We start from the raw sequence: 15,557 nt of genomic DNA on the forward strand, positions 1-15,557 counted from the left end.
TGGGATACTCCTGTGGCTGAGGAAGTGCCCAGGCACACTTGTGCTGCAGCCGTGACAGTTTTCCCTCCTTCAGAGTCCACAAGTGAGGGAACTAAATGCTCGTCTGCTCCCCAGGCACCACAGTACGCACGGCAGGTGCCTGGACGTAGCACCCCTGTGTCCTCTTCAAAGAGTCAAGAGGCTCCTGTGTCCTCTTGAAAGAGAAAAGGCCACATAGGAGTGGGGGATCCTTGCCATCTAGTCCACCCGCAGACAGGAGCCATGTGAATAAGTCAGGAATGCTTTTGACTACAGGCCCCCAAACGCAGTTGACTATAGCAAAACATGAAGTTATTTTACTCCTAAAACAAGAAGAATGGAGGAGCCGCCACTGGTACCGTTTGCAATGTTGGGTTGATGTCTCTGCGATGTTGTTGAGTCTTTGCCTCATGGTTGTAAGTTGCTATTGTTCCAACCTTGTCCACGTTCGAGGCATTGTGTGGATGTCTCATTGCTGCAAGAGCGTCACATGGTTCCCAGCTGTAAGGGAGGCTGGGAAAGAAAGAATTTCATGTTTCTACCCTCTGTGGTTGAAAAAGATAAGGGAGAATGTTGATTCAGGGTATAATATCAAGAAAAGTGGTTCACAGTCTCTGCCACAGCCTGGGCACCATCAACTAAACTTTGACAATCGCTTTGGGTGTTAAGATGCCGAAGGCTTGGGCAGAGAAAAACAATGGTAAGGAAAGGAAATGGGGTAAGTGGGGAGGAAGAAGAGAGGAGAGGGAGGTAGGCAGGGGAGCAGGTACAGCAATTGTTGGGGGCCTTCTGTGTGCTGGGTACCCCCCAGACACAGAATTCAGTTCCTCAGCACACAGGGAAACTGAGGCTCGGCTTTAGAGAGCTTAAGTAATTTGTGTGTGTGTGTGTGTTTGTTTTTTTGTTTGTTTTTGTTTTTTTTTTGAGATGGAATCTCACTCTGTGGCCCAGGCTGGTGTGCAGCGGCATGATCTCAGCTCACTGCAAGCTCCACCTCCTGGGTTCAAGTGATTCTCCTGCCTCAGCCTCCCAAGTAGCTAGGATTACAGGCATGTGCCACCACACCCAGCTAATTTTTGTATTTTTAGTAGAGACGAGGTTTCACCATGTTGGTCAGACTGGTCTTGAACTCCTGACCTCAGGTGATCCACCTGCCTTGGCCTCCCAAAGTGCTGGGATTATAGGCATGAGCCACTGCGCCTGGCCAGTAATTTGTCTGAAGTCACAGAATTAGTAAGAAAGAGAGCCCTAGTCTCTCCAACCTTAATGCTGTTATTTCTCAAGGGAAGGGGTGGGGAAATAGAAAGGAAAAAGAAAGCAACAGTCAGAGTAGGGACAAGCTGAGGCCACAGCAGCACCAGCACCAGCACCATCAGCTCCACATGAACAGACCCAGGTCTGCTTATCTCACCACTGTGGTCCCTGCACCTGGACCGGGCCTTGGAGCATAGTAGGGGCTCAATAAATGCGTGTGGACCGATGACTGAGTTATTACTTAGTTTTCATAGTACCATCACTATCCATAACTACGGTTCAGGCGGTGCTCTGTGCCCAGCACCAGTCCAGGCCTCTTCAGCTATCACTGCATTTAGGCCTCACTGCAACCTTCAAAAACAAGTCCCTGCTGTTGTTCCCTCATTTTAGAGATGAGGAAACCAAGGCTTGGAGAGCCAAGTCACCTGCCTGAGGTCACACCAAGCAAGGGCCTGAGTGCAAACAGAGCGTGTCCGCAGCTGCCCACTCCCCTCCACACCTGGACATGTCCCCCCACACTAGATTCAGCCCCAGAAAGGTCCCCATGCAGCATCTCGGGCCCCAGAGCCTTGGGCCATCATCCGCACCGGAGCTGTGGGCTCTGTCATGAAGGGACTGAAGGCCTAGGAAGGAGGTGCTGCCTGCCTCTTTCTCTTGGTAACCTGCCCCTGTTTCCCTGCATGGCTTCCTTGGATTGAGTGAACGTAAGTTAGTCTCACACCCCTACAGCCCATGGAGGGTCCTTACCTCTCCTCACCTGCCGGAGAGCCAGCTGGAGTTTCATCCCTTCAGGCTTCCAAGGCCAGCCTCCTTCCAAGGCTTGTATGGTGAAGCCCTGGGGTCCATCCCAAGGCAGGGCCTCACAGCAGCCCTAGCCCATTCCCAGGTCTTGGCCCAAGGGAAATCTCTGGCTGCATCTGACTCGCTCTGGTGGGTTCCTCCTGCTCTGCTGGAGGTCGGTGAAGCGCAGCACCACGTGGCCTGGCTCAGTGGTCTCACCTTAGCAGGGCCCACCACACACCCTGGAGACCCATACATCTTGGTCCAGCACAGCCAGTGGCTTCTAGCTTCATGACTGTGGATGTGTCACCTGCTCTCTGAGTGCCAGTTTCCCCACTCTTGGGTGACTGGGTGAGTCACTTAATCTTCCTCCCAGAAGCCCCTAGTCTTCATGTGCACAATGGCAAATGAATATGAACCTTGTTATTTGGTGGATTAAATAACACATACACACTGCCCAGCACAGGTGCCTGGTGTCCAGTGGGTCGCAGTAATCGACTACAACGAGCTCCAGGCTGCTTAGCCATGGAAGCTGGCCTGGCTTGCTGTTTCCCCTTTTGAAACTTCTACTGAAGCATAATGCACATTCAGAAAAGAGCATGCATCACTCAGTTTCACAGCTCAGCCAAGTTCACAAACTGACCTCACCTCCTGTGACCTATGTCCAGATCAAGAAACAAAACATTGGCACCACCCTAAAGACCCCTTGTGCTTCCTCTAGTCACTGCCCCTGGGACAGGGTGACCACTGACCTGACTTCTAGGAGCATACATTGATTTTGCCTGTTCTAGAACTTTATAGAAATGGAATTGTACAGTATGTACTCGTTTGCTCACAAGCATGAGTGTGTGAGCGTCATCTGTGTTATGGCATGCGTCAGTAGTTTGTTTCTTTTTATGGCTGAGTAGTATTTCATGGTATGGGGAGCCCACAATGTATCCATCCTTCATTGGTGGACAGTTGGGAGCTGTTGTGAATAGTGCTGCTATGACCAGCCTTCCAGTCTGCTATGTGTTCTTTCGTCTTTCCATCTTTCGAGGCAGGGTCATGCTCTATGGCCCAGGCTGGAATGCAGTGGCACAATCACAGCTCACTGCATCCTTGATCTCCCAGCCTCAAGCAATCCTCCCACCTCAGCCTCCACAGTAGCCGGGACTACGGGTGCATGCCATCATGCACAGCTAAATTCTTTGTGCAGAGACAGGGTCTTGCTATGTTGCCCAGGCTTATCTCGAACTCCAGACTTCAAGTGATCTTCCCACCTCAGCCTCCCAAAGTGCTGGGATTATGGGTGTGAGCCACCATGCCCGGCCTACTGTGTGTTCTTTAGGGAACATCTGTGTTCATTTTATTGTGTACACACCTGCAAGTGGAAATGCAGGGTTGTGGCTGGCCTTGGTGTTTTCTCTGAGCCTCTCCAAGGGCACTAGGAAAGAAGGGAGGGAAAAGAGGCATGTGCATGCCCCATGGGAGTTACAAAGTGTGGCCCGTGTCCAGGATGGCCCGCTTCATTCTGAGCTCTGTCGAAGACTTCAGAGCTGTGCTGGCAGTGGGCAGGAAGGGGCCTGAGTAAGGCAGTGATGCATCCCTACTGTGTGCAGGGTAACTCTTCTAAGAACCTGTCCCAGCCCTCACAGTGAATGACCCAGTTGGGAAAATGAAGTTTAATGCAGGAAACAGAAAGTACCACAAACGCGTCAGTTCAGAGCAAGCTGGGCGGCAGTCTGTGGAGGGATCTTGATTTGGCTGGGGTGGAAGGTGTCTTTGTTGACAGCCCAGGCACCTTTCCACCTCATGAACACCCATGCATCCTTCAGTGCCCAACTTAAATGTCACCTCAGTGGAGCCCTCCCAGATCTGCTACATCCTTCTCACACCCTGGGCACTTCCTTCCTAGTATGTTTCAGGACTATCAAGTACAAACTGGAATACACTGCCCATGACCAACATGCAGATCAGGATCCTATGACATCACTTGTTTAATCTCTCTCTCCCCTGCTGGCCTGGAGGCTCCCTGTGGTCAACCCTGAGTCCGTATTGTACATTGCCATGTCACCTGCACTTGTCATGGTGCCTGGTGTGTGGTAGTGGCTCCGTGCATATTTGTGGAAGGAACACAGGCCTAAAAACATGTGTGGTCAAAGGCATGGAGGGGTCGCATATGGGTGACTAGGGGACAAAAGATGGCAAGTCCGTCTGCATCACAGTTCCCAGAGAGGAACAGAAGGAAATAAGGCCAGCAGGGCAGTGGGGCCTACAACGCCAGACCAGAGAGAGCTATAACTCAATTCCGCCGGTGACTGGGAGCTATTGAAGGTTTTGGAATAGGAGAGAGTGACATGACCAGAATTAACTGATGACATTTTAAAGCAAGACTTTTTGAAAAGGAGAATAATTAAATTGTAATTTTTACCTTTTATCATGGTTTTCAGGAGAATATATTTCAACAAGTCAGGCTCAGTTAGTTGTATTCGTAATGGAAAATTTATCTAAATAGAGAAGAATGAGGAAATAGTATTGGACTGTTTCTCCTAGATTTCAGCAAAGGTGTCAAACTGACTGTGAGGTTGCAGGCAGCTATGCAAAAATCAGTTAATATAAAGAATAAATGGATAGTCAGCGCTACGGCCCAGCCCACAGATCGGGTGTTTTGAATCCAGGCATGTGTGAAGCCCTCGTGTTCTCCATGTCCTCCTCTTCCGGCCGGATGCCTCCCTACTTTCCACCTGTCACAAGCCTCCCACCTTCTTTGGTTCACAGTAAATGTCATTTCTTCTGAAGAACCTTCCCTTTCACCCCCCAGTCCCCCAGGAGAAACATCTCTCCTTTCTCCATAAATATGCTGCACCTAGAGTACCCCTTGGCTGTGGCACTGCTTCAATCATTTTTGTTATGGTGTGGGCAGGGACAGTTTATGGGGTAGAGATGGATGCTAGCCCTACCTAGTAGGAAAACATATATATACATTATAGATATATATATTTTGAGATGGAGTCTCTCTCTGTCGCCCAGGCTGGAGTGCAGTGGCATGATCCCTGCTTACTGCAGCCTCCCCTTCCTGGGTTCAAGCGATTCTCCTGCCTCAGCCTCCCCAGTAGCTAGGACTACAGACAGGCACCACCAAGCCCAGCTAATTTTTGTATTTTTAGTAGAGATGGGGTTTTACCATGTTGGCCAGGCTGGTCTCAAACTCATGACCTGAAGTGATCTGCCCACCTCGGCTTTGCAAAGTGCTGGGATTACGGGCATGAGTCACCATGCCAGGCCAGAAAACTTTATTTATTTATTTATTTATTTATTTATTTATTTATTTATTTGAGAGGGAGTCTCACTCTCACCCAGTCTGGAGTGCAGTGGCATGATCTCGGCTCACTGCAAGCTCTGCCTCCCGGGTTCACACCATTCTCCTGCCTCAGCCTCCAAAAGTGCTGGGATTACAGGCGTGAGCCACTGCGCCTGGCCCAGAAAACATATTTTAAAGCCATAATACTGAGAGAGGAATAGTAGATCAACAGAATATAATAAAAATCCACACATAATAGAAAATTAGTATAAGATGACATTTCCAATTAATGGATAAAGATGAGTTATTTAAAAGATGATATTTAGGCCAGGTGCAGTGGCACATGCCAGTAATTCCAGCACTTTGGGAGGCTAAGGCAGGAGGATTGCTTGAGCCCAGGAGGTTGAGCCTGCATGAGCCAAGATCATGCCACTGCACTTCAGTCTGGGTAACAGAATGAGACCCTGTTTCAAAAATAAAAAATAAAAGATAAAAGATGGTATTGACACCACTTAGAAAGCCATTTAGAAAAAAATAAGCTAGATCCCCACTTCATTACTTATATTTAGATAAATAAAAGATGGAATAAAGATTTAAATGTAATGAAGACATAAAGTTTCCAGAAGAAAATATGGGTGAATTACTTTTGTAATCTTAGAGTGGAAAAAAGCTTTTGTTTTAACCTGAAGCCCTAAAGCCCTAAAGGAAAAAAAAAATAAGATGATATGAAAATGTAAAATTTCCATATGGCTAAAAAAAATCTTGTCATAAACTAAATAAAAAGACAACAAAAGGAAAACGTATTTGCAAAATACATGACAAAAGATTAATTTTCCTTACTTCCAAAAAGTTCTTACCAAAAAAAAAAAGACCAACAATTCAAATAGAGAAATGGGCAAAGGATATGAACAGGTTAGTCGGAAAGAAAGAAAGAAAGAAAGAAAGAAAGAAAGAAAGAAAGAAAGAAAGAAAGAAAGGAAGGAAGGAAGGAAGGAAGGAAGGAAGGAAGGAAGGAGGGAAGGAAGGAAGGAAGAGAAAGAAAGAAAAAGAAATACAGGTGCCTCATAAACACACAGTGCACAGAAACATCTACTTACATTCCCAAGTGAAGAGGAGCAAAGGAAAATAAGAGATACCATTCTTCCCTCCTCAGATTGACAGAGATAAAAGAGATTGCTAATAGTAAGCAGTGACAAGTGTGCAGTGAAATGAATGCTGCTAGATATTGCTGGTGGCAGAGTGAACTCATGTAGCATTTAGAGAGAGGGATGTGACCCCAGTTGTGCAATTATGAAATGTACAATCCTGATGATAAAAGCTACCATCTACCAAGTACTCCCTCTGGGGAAAAGATCAAGATGTCTTTTAGGATCTAGCCTCTGCAGTCACACACCCTCATTTCCACAATATACCATTGGTTCCACAGCCCTGTGCATTGTGATGGTACCAGGGTATGAAACTGGGCGGTGAGGGTCATTGTGGGGCCATCTTGGAGACTGTCTACCACAGTTTGTAATCTCAAAGGGGAAAATTTGTTGCCAAATGCTACGTTAAACACATGTTAAACATAGTGGATCTTTGGAAGGCCAAGGCGGGTGGATCACTTGAGTCCAGGAGCTTGAGACCAGCCTGGACAACATGGTAAAACTCCATCTCTACTAAAAATACAAAAATTAGCCAGGCATGGTGGCGCACACCTGTAATCCCAGCTACTTGGGAGGCTGAGGCACAAGAATGGCTCGAGTCAGGGAGGTGGAGGATGCAGTGGGCCCAGATCGTGCCACTGCACTCCAGCCTGGGTGACACAGCAAGATTTGGCCAAAAATAAAAAATAAAAATAAAACCAACAAACAAAAACATTGTGGATCACGTGTAGATGAGGAAACTGATGCTTAGAGAGGTTTAGGTATGGTGCCCAAAGTCATCCATCTAGTGTCAGAGCCAGAATTTGAACTAGTTCCATCTGATGATACTCTTTCCATTGGACCTCCTCACTGGCCTCCCTGTCACCACTTCTGCTCCTTTATAATCTCATCTCGCCTGATCTAAAAACGTAACTCAGATTGCATCCTCTCCTCACTCTCAGTGTAAAGCCCACACACCTCACGGCGGATGTTCAGGATGTTGCATGCTTGGCCCTGTTTGCCCCCCGACGCTCATCCCTCCTGCCCTCCCCCAGCCCACATTGCTCTAGCCACTCTGGTCACCTTTCCTTTCATCAGCAGCTTTGCACCAGCTATTCCCTCTGCCTGGAAGACAGTGCCCCCAGGTCTTCACCCAGCTGTCAACTTCTGCCCTCTGGGGATTAGGATACCCAGTGGCTTCCTCCTGGGAGAGCTCTTCCCTGACCACTCAGCCCAGAGCCCACCCTGGCCTCCACCCTCACTCCATCCCCATCCTCTGCCTCTCCCCCACCCCTTGTCTGCACTTCACTCCTTCTCTACAGGATCTAAGAAGAGTCACACATTAAGTTTAGTTGTTATTTCTCTCTAATTTTTTTGAGATGGAGTTTCACTCCTGTCGCCCAGGCTGGAGTGCAACGGCACAATCTCGGCTCACTGCAACCTCGGCTTCCCGGGTTCAAGCAATTCTCCTACCCCAGCCTCCTGAGTAGCTGGGATTACAAGTGTGTGCCACCACACCCATCCAATTTTGTATTTTTAGTAGAGACCAGGTTTCACCATGTTGGCCAAGCTGGTCTCGAACCCCTGACCTCAGGTGATCCACCCGCCTCGGCCTCCCAAAGTGCTCGGATTACAGGTGTGAGCCACTGCACCCAGCTGTTATTTCTCTTTCATCTCATCATTTAGAAAGTCAATTAGTGACAATGAATGTTTTGTACAGTCCAGGACTGTTGTGTTGTGGAGTTTCTCTTTCTGGATTTCTTGTCTGGTTGTCTCTTGAGGAGCAGATTCAGGTGAAGCGTGTTGGGGGAGCACACGGCTCAAGTGATGCTGTGTCTTCCAGTGCCTCCCTTCAGGAGCCGAGGACATCATGTCTGGTGGCCCCACTTTGGAGGCTGCTGAATTTGATGACTTGATTGGGAAGTGTCTGCCAGATCGCTCCATTGTGCAGGTACATTTTCTCCTCTGTCATTAATAAGTCATTTGTGGGGATAATTTTTTTTTTAATGTTTTGACATGCTTGAACAGTGTCTGCTCTGGTCACGCTAAGATCCTATTTGTCCTAATAATGGCAAACCAGAGTCCCATGGCCAGGTCCCCACTTGTGGGACATGCTTACTTCATATGGGAAGCTGCATGAAAGGGGTTTGCTGCTTAAAAAGTCCCATCAGAGCATACCCTAATCATCTGTTTACAAAAGCACCCAATGTCTTCAGAGGCTGGAGGGGACCTGTGGCAGCATTGCCCCCCGCCAAAGCAGATGGGATCAGCTTTCTCTGCCATGGTCTCCTATCAGGCTGGGGCCAGAAGAAGGGATACATCACTGGGAGAATTAGTGGTCAAGAAACTAGGTCACCCGATTCCTCGTTGGGACTCATGCTGTGGCCACTTTAAGGAGTGGGGGAGTGGCACAAGGACACTGAAAACAACCTACACAAGGTTACTCCAGGAGTGGCAGCTTGTGTAGGAATAAGGATCTGGGAGATTTCCAAGGGCTTCAGCACACACACATGAAAACTCGCCTCATTTGCAGTGCTGCTCAACAGCCAGGTTTCTGCAGGGCTCTCAACTGTTTTCTGTGGGTTGAGCAGGGCCGGACTGTTTTATCTCAGGGATAGTAAATGAGTTCACATTTCATGCCTACAGAAAATCACTGCTCTGCCCTCCTGGGCGGTACTAGCTCTCTTTTATTAGTCAGAGAAGAGGTGGGTTATCTGGGTTCAATTCCACCTTTGAACTTCAGTTGGATTTGGCTTTATATTTCAAGCTCAGATGTCCACCACTGCTGTGAAATAGTAATTCAGGCCAGGAGAAGTCAAAGGTCTCTGGAAATGTGGTGGGGAAAGAGGGAAATCCTGAGTCTGAATTATCTCATTTTCAGAGTGAGGATGGACAGTTCCCGCGTTGGAAACACATTTCCTGGATGAACTTAAGAGCTGTGGCCACTAGTTCGTTCTAAAAATCATTATTGGGCACCAGCATGTGTGGATAAATAAAGCCTCCCACCTGCCCCACACCACTGAGGATGAGAAGATCTAGTAAACTGGGGAGAGTGAATTGGTTTGAAAACACATTTGATTTCAGGAATAAAAGGTGCTAATGAGTAAATGTGCCTAAACCCTCTTTTAAAAAGAAAGTGTGGGTTTTCTATTGACAGCAGAGTCTTGAGCATGTGCGGAAGGAAGCCTGCATGGCACTAATGTGATGTCTTGTCATCATTTTATTTTTCTGACGGGTAAACGCTGGGCCCTGAACCTGTGGGGTTGTACTTCGCGCTCGCGGCTGTAGAGGGAGCCTTGTTTACCATGGATTGTTCACAATGCAAAGCTTTCAGAGGAAGAAAGAAAAAGGCTTTTTACAGAAAAAAAGTTGGAGGGTTAAAGGCAGTCTGTTTCAAAATTGCAAACAATCGCGGTGGCTGTCTCGTTTTCTCTTCTCTGCTGGTTCCACCGTGAATGAATGGTAGCGTAAAGAGTCAGTAGAAATTGCCCTTCCTCTTCGGATGCGACCAGAGGAATCAGGAGGTGGGATCCTTATCAGGGTTTTTTTTAGTTTTTGTTTTTTTTTTTTTTTTTTTGGCAATTTCCCCACAGAATTCCACGAGGGCAGCTCCCCATCCTTGTTGAAGCACAAGCTTTTTTCGAGGCTGATCTGTGGTAGCGGAGGGTCTGGATTTGGAGGGGTGGGGTGGGAATGGGTCCCCTGACCCATTTTCTCCATCGGGGTCTAATTCTGCGGTTTGGTGACCAGAGTGTTGCTTTTCGGGCCGAGTCCGAGGTTGCTGGGAGGTCCAGGGCTCCCACCCCGCGACGCCCGTCCCGCCTCCTCCTGCGCCCCGGGCAGGGGTCTGTCCGCCCGGGGGACCGACTCTGGGATCCGCGTGGCCCCCCTCCCCGGCGGTGCCGTCTCCGCGGACAGTGGGTGCCCGGGTCCGGGCTGGAGCGGCGTCCCCGAGATTATCCTATTACTTTACAACTGTGGCTCGCGCGCCGTCAGGACCTGGCCCCGTGTGGGCTGGCGGAGCACAATGACCGGCAGCGGGGCGGGGGCGGGCACGCGGGCGCGAGCGGGCGGCGGGCGCTGGGGGTCGCGTAGATGTTTGGGTCGAACAGGTGAGCGCCTCCCGGACACTCGGGCGCCCGCGGGGGGAGGGGAGGAGGGCGGAGGGGGTGTAAACTAAGTGGTGGGAAAGAGACAAAGGAAGAGTGAAGAGCGAGACGGTGAGGATGGGGAAGGGGGAGGGGCGCGGAGGGGCAGCCGGTGGGCAGCGCGCCGAGGAGCTCGAGCTTGAACTTGATCAAGCACTGGGGGCCCTGCCGTGGGGGTGGGGCGGGGGCACGGCAGAGAGCCGGCCACGTGCCTGGCTTTCCCAGCCCGGGGTCTCGCTCCGGCCGCCCGGGGGAGCCGAACCCCGAGGCCCGGCAGCCCCGCCCCACAAGTACCCGCGTCCCTGGGGACCCTAGAGACGCACGGGGGTCAAAGGCTGCCCGAAGGGGCCCCGGGCGCCGAGAGTTCCTGAGGGTGCCTGAGTCACTTTCTTTGGGCCAAGTCTCCCTCTCCTGGCCTGACCGCAGACAGCCCGCCGGGTGCCCACTCCCCCCAGCCCCCACCGGACCCAGAGACCGCAGCCTCCGGGAGCGATGGGTAGGCACAGATCCCAGCGCCTTCTTTCCGGGCTCAGCCCGGTGCAAGGATCTTCCTCGAAGCTCTTCCCCCTTAAGAGCGCGCTCCCCACCGAAGCGCACGGCGGCGCGTCCAGCGCGCCCTTATCCCCCCCTACCTGGCCCAGCGCCCCCTCCTTCCTCCTCTTCTCCCCCCGCGCCTCTCTCCCTCCTTTCTCCTCTCCCCTCTCCCTGGGTGCCTCCTTTTCCTCTCTCCCCTTCCCCCCGTGCCCACTCCTCCCTCTCACCCGCCCCTCCGCCGCCTCCTCCTGCTGCTCCTCCTATTCCCCCTGCTTGCGCCCTCCCTGCGTTCCCCTCCCCCGCGCCCCCGCCCCGTGCCCGGTCCCGCCCCCCTCTCCCGCCTCCCCGTGCCCGGTGCCCCCTCCCCCTTCCTCCGGGCCGCGGCGCCGCCGCCGCTGCCGCCGCTGCTCGCCTGGGCCCTCCTCCTGGCCACCCCCGCCCCCGGGCCGGGCAGTGACGCGCCGCGGCGGTGCCAGCCCCTCTCCCCGGGCGGCCGCGGCGGCAGCAGCAGCAGCAGCAGCTGGAGCTGTGGGGCTGTCACCGCCGCCCGCCCCGCTCACTCGCGGATCCCGACCGCCCATCTCCGCCTCGCCTCCAGCCCAGGTACGGAGTCCGGCCCGGATCCCGGCGATCGGGCCGTTTCCGGGGCCCCAGCCGCCGCCCCCCTTCTCCGGCTGCTGCCGCTGGCCGTTGAGCTGCGGTTAGGGGGCGGGGGGCTGGGGGCGGTTCTGGGTAGGGGGGCGCAGGGGGAGCTTCCTTTGCCGGGGCTGAGGAAGGGGGCGCGGAGGAGCGGCTGCGCCCTGGGCGGGCGGAGTGGGCTGGGGCGGGGGACGGGTGAGTGTGCCCGAGAGTGGGGGGGGGGGCGATGAAGGCTGCACTGTGGGGGCCGCGGGGCGCCCAAGAGGTGTGTCAGGCCCTGAGCGTCCAGGGTCGCGGGACGCACCCCACTGCCGGGGTGCGCGCCGCGGGTCCTGGGGGGCGGTGATTGTGCGCGCCGCGCAGCGGTATTGTGCGACGGCCGCTCGGTGTGCAGCGGGCTCGGCACCGCGTCCCGGGGAGGGAGGCGTTCTCTGGCGGCCGGGTGGGGGCCGGGCTCGGGTTGCCGCGGCCGCCACGAGAAGGGAAGTGGACTGTGTTTGGGGATGTGAGGACGGGAAGCGTTGAGTGTCAGGGAGGGGTTCCCCGGCGCGGCGCGGGGAGTTGAGACGCGGTTTGCAGAGTTGAGCCCACTTCGGCAGGCCCGGGTGCCTCCCGGGAGGGGATGGGGTGTCCCTCTCAGGTGCACCGTCTGACCGGAAGCCGCGGGCGTCGGCGGCCCCTGGCGAAGGGGCCTTCCTTAATGATGGGACACGGCGGGGCGGGGGCAGCCGGCCGCCTCGAGGGCGCGCGCAGGGGTTAAGTTGGATTTACACCTCCGCCCGCTGTCTCCTCCCTCCACCTCGTCTTCAAGGCTGGACACTTTGGGTGGGGAGGAGGGGGGAGTGCAATCCGCATTTTTATTCCAGCCGCTCGAGAGCAGAAATGACCCTGCTCCCACCCGGAGCTGCGTTTGCCCGAGTCCGGCCGCCCCTACCGGGCTGCGCTTCCTGGGGGAAGTTCTCATTAAGCCTCGCTAATTAGCATTATTCCTGTAGAAAGGTTAAGGTTAGACCGTCCTTTTCCTTATGGGAGGCCCACCCCCTCCCCATTCCCCACTCCCTCCCCTCTCCCCAAGAGCACAAAAGCACAAAAAGAAAGTGTGAAGAGGCTCAGATCAATGGAGAAGCCACAAACCCATTAATTCAAACGGAACCTTTTTTCCCCCTCTAAAACATTGATTTTCCTTTCTGTCTGCTCTGAGGGGAGATGAATAACCTCCTGATTTCACCTGAAATGGTGTTTGGACTCTGTGATTTCCTCCTCTTTCTGAGAAGGATTGTGGCTTGAAATAGATTCTCCCTTGAGATAAAGCCCTACTTATCCCAGAATCAGCTGGCAACCCCAGCCTGCCACCCCCCGCCCCACCAACTCACACACACCAAAGTGGGTGTGGGGAGAGGTGTTTGGGGGACCTCATGGCTCTTCTGGAGAGAGCCATCTGTGTGATGGGACCAGGCCCCTGTCTTGACCCCTGACATAGGCTGGATTCTGGACTGAGTTGGTCTGGGGAAAAGGCCCATTTATGGCCCAGGCCCTGTGGCAGTTTAGCCCCCCGGGTAGTAAATTACCCCTTCATTGGAAAGCCATTAGGGCCTAAATGTGTCCTTGAATAATATCAAGCTCCTGTCTAATCCAGGCTCAGGCTGGGCTTGCTTTATAGAGCAGGGTTTTAAGACAGCACCTCTTGAGCTGGGCGACACCACCCTATTCAGCACCTTCCTGCCGCACAATGGGAACAGAGCTCACTGCGGCCTTCCTCCCAGCTGAGAAGACGCCTTTGGGGAACTTTTCCTGTGGCCGCTACCCTGGGGCTCTGTGGAGCTGGACTGCCAGGGAATTGCTCAAGAACTTTTTCTGTGTTGTCTGGGTTCCTTTCTTGGAAGGACAGCCCTGCAGGGGATTAGCTCACAGCGGCTCCCTTCCAGCCTTCCTTTTGGCTGGAAGATCCCTGTCTGCTGAAGCTCCTCTCTCCAGCTTCACTTTTAAAGAAACCCCCATTAATGGCAGGGTCTGAGGGTACCAGCGAGGCCCTCGTGGTGAGGAATGCTGATGGGGAGCAGCCAGGTGCCTTTGCTTAGGAACAAAAGCCTGTTTTCCACTCGATATACAGTGGGAAGGTGTGGGAAATGCTCACTTCGAGCATCCAGGCGTCCATGACAGCAGGGACAACAGAGGACCACATGTAGATGGGAATACGCTTCTGACAGACACAGTGTGCGTGTGAGTGAGTGTGAGAGAGAGAGAGAGCGAGAATGCCTCCAGTGTGGTAGGTGATTGGCTGTGTCTCAGCCCTTCCTGCCTCATATTTCCCAGAAGAGCTGGTGCTTGCATGGCTAGTAAGCAGAGGAGGCATGTTTGCAGGAAGGAGTGGAATTGTGCAGGGAGTGCTGGAAGGCTGGCCTCCTTCCCTGGTGGCTAGGTGGGCTTGGGGTGTAGCCATGAAGCAACAACCTTGGGACCCCACACCCCCCAGGAGCTATGGCTCAGACCACCCTCATGTTTCATGTGTGCGGCCGCTTCACAACAAGGATTTGAACCCCTGTTGCTTTAGATCCTGGGGGTTTTTCGTCTTCCATTAATAAGCCATCTGATGAACTGAAGTGGTTAAGTTGGGGTCACATGCGGTTCAGTACCTTCTTGGCATGCTCAGAAGGCTGTGTGTGTAATGCTCGCTGACATGGAGACAAGGGGGAGAGTTGCCTCGTGTGGAAGAATGTCCAGGGCCTGGAAGGGGCCTACAGGTGCCCAGAAGGAGGGGCCCACCAGTGGGTTGAGAAGAGACTCCACTTTAGGATAGAGCTGGTGCTGGGGCAACCGCCTGAGGCTGGTGTTCTTCCCAGTGGGAGCTTTAGCCTCCTGTCGAACAAGCCTGGGGGCTGTTTAGAGAGGGGTCTCTTTCCTGCTCAGCCCAGAAACATCCCCTGCACATCCCTGCCCCCGCCCTCCTCTGAAACACACACCCAGGGCTCCTGGTCTGGGCTTATGGCTTACAATTGCACTAAATTCTCAGCAAATCCTCCTCCTTTTCTTTTTCAAGCAAGCTGTAGAGATAGAATTACAGCTCTCAGGAAGGGTCTGGAAAATACTGTGTGAGGCACGCCCCAGGATCCCAAGTCCCCGAGGATGCAAATGGCTTAACTTCAGAGGCACGAGGAACCCAGTTCCAGAGAAATTGACCCCAGTTGTAAAATAATCAGGTTACTGATAGCACCTGCCTGTAGTTACAAGCCATGGATACAGGCCCGTTTCCACCATTTCCCCTCTGGTCTCCCGTTTTCTCCTCCTCCTGGGCTGGGCAGTGGTTGTGCTAGTTACCCTGAAGAAGAGGAAGCTGGGTGGAGAGAGACTGAACCTGTCCATGAATTTTGGACTGAAGATAAGAGCAGGGAGGGTCTGGTCAGCTCCTCTCCCTCTGCCCCAGAGGCAGGGCTCCCAGGTTGGGGTGTGTCCCAGAGGCTGACTGGGTGCTACCCATCTGCCTGCCTAACTCTTAAGTTCCCTTTTCAGAAGAGCATTTGGCTTTGGCTCTGTTACCCTGTGACCCATGATGGCTTTGGTACTGGAATAAATGATTGCTGGGTGGGCAAGGCCACGGGCTTCAGGGTGTCCAAAGGGCAGAGGCTAGAGAAACCAGGGGGTAGCTGACTGGCCAGTCACATGGGGACTGGGGAGAGGGAACCCAGAAGTAATGGATTGCACACACTTTTCTTTCGTAAATAGAGACAGAGTCTCACTGTGTTGCCCAGGTGGGTCTTGAACTCCTGGCCTTAAACAATT

The 15,557-nt window shown here is 52.9% G+C and overlaps 1 protein-coding gene and 1 long non-coding RNA gene across 8 annotated transcripts in view; one reads left to right on the plus strand and one right to left on the minus strand.

The window, feature by feature from the left end:
* The window catches only part of NOL4L (nucleolar protein 4 like), a 143,946-nt gene that overhangs the window by 92,135 nt on the left and 36,254 nt on the right, over positions 1-15,557 (plus strand). The window contains exon 1 of one of the 7 annotated variants that reach the window (XM_055265744.2): positions 11,550-11,744. The exons of 5 other annotated variants lie outside the window; for them this stretch is intronic. The gene's annotated coding sequence lies outside the window, so the exon portion shown is untranslated. Of the gene's footprint in view, positions 1-11,549; positions 11,745-15,557 lie in introns of those variants that run through there. One more of the 7 variants, XM_055265745.2, reaches the window with a different exon arrangement.
* Positions 49-11,823, minus strand: LOC129474450 (uncharacterized). Its single transcript, XR_008654540.2, has 3 exons — positions 11,702-11,823; positions 4,466-4,541; positions 49-531 (listed from the first exon to the last, which is right to left on the minus strand). It is a non-coding gene; the product is annotated as an uncharacterized lncRNA (long non-coding RNA).

This window comes from Symphalangus syndactylus, chromosome 24, assembly GCF_028878055.3.
Source record: "Symphalangus syndactylus isolate Jambi chromosome 24, NHGRI_mSymSyn1-v2.1_pri, whole genome shotgun sequence".
Classification (NCBI taxonomy): domain Eukaryota; kingdom Metazoa; phylum Chordata; class Mammalia; order Primates; family Hylobatidae; genus Symphalangus; species Symphalangus syndactylus.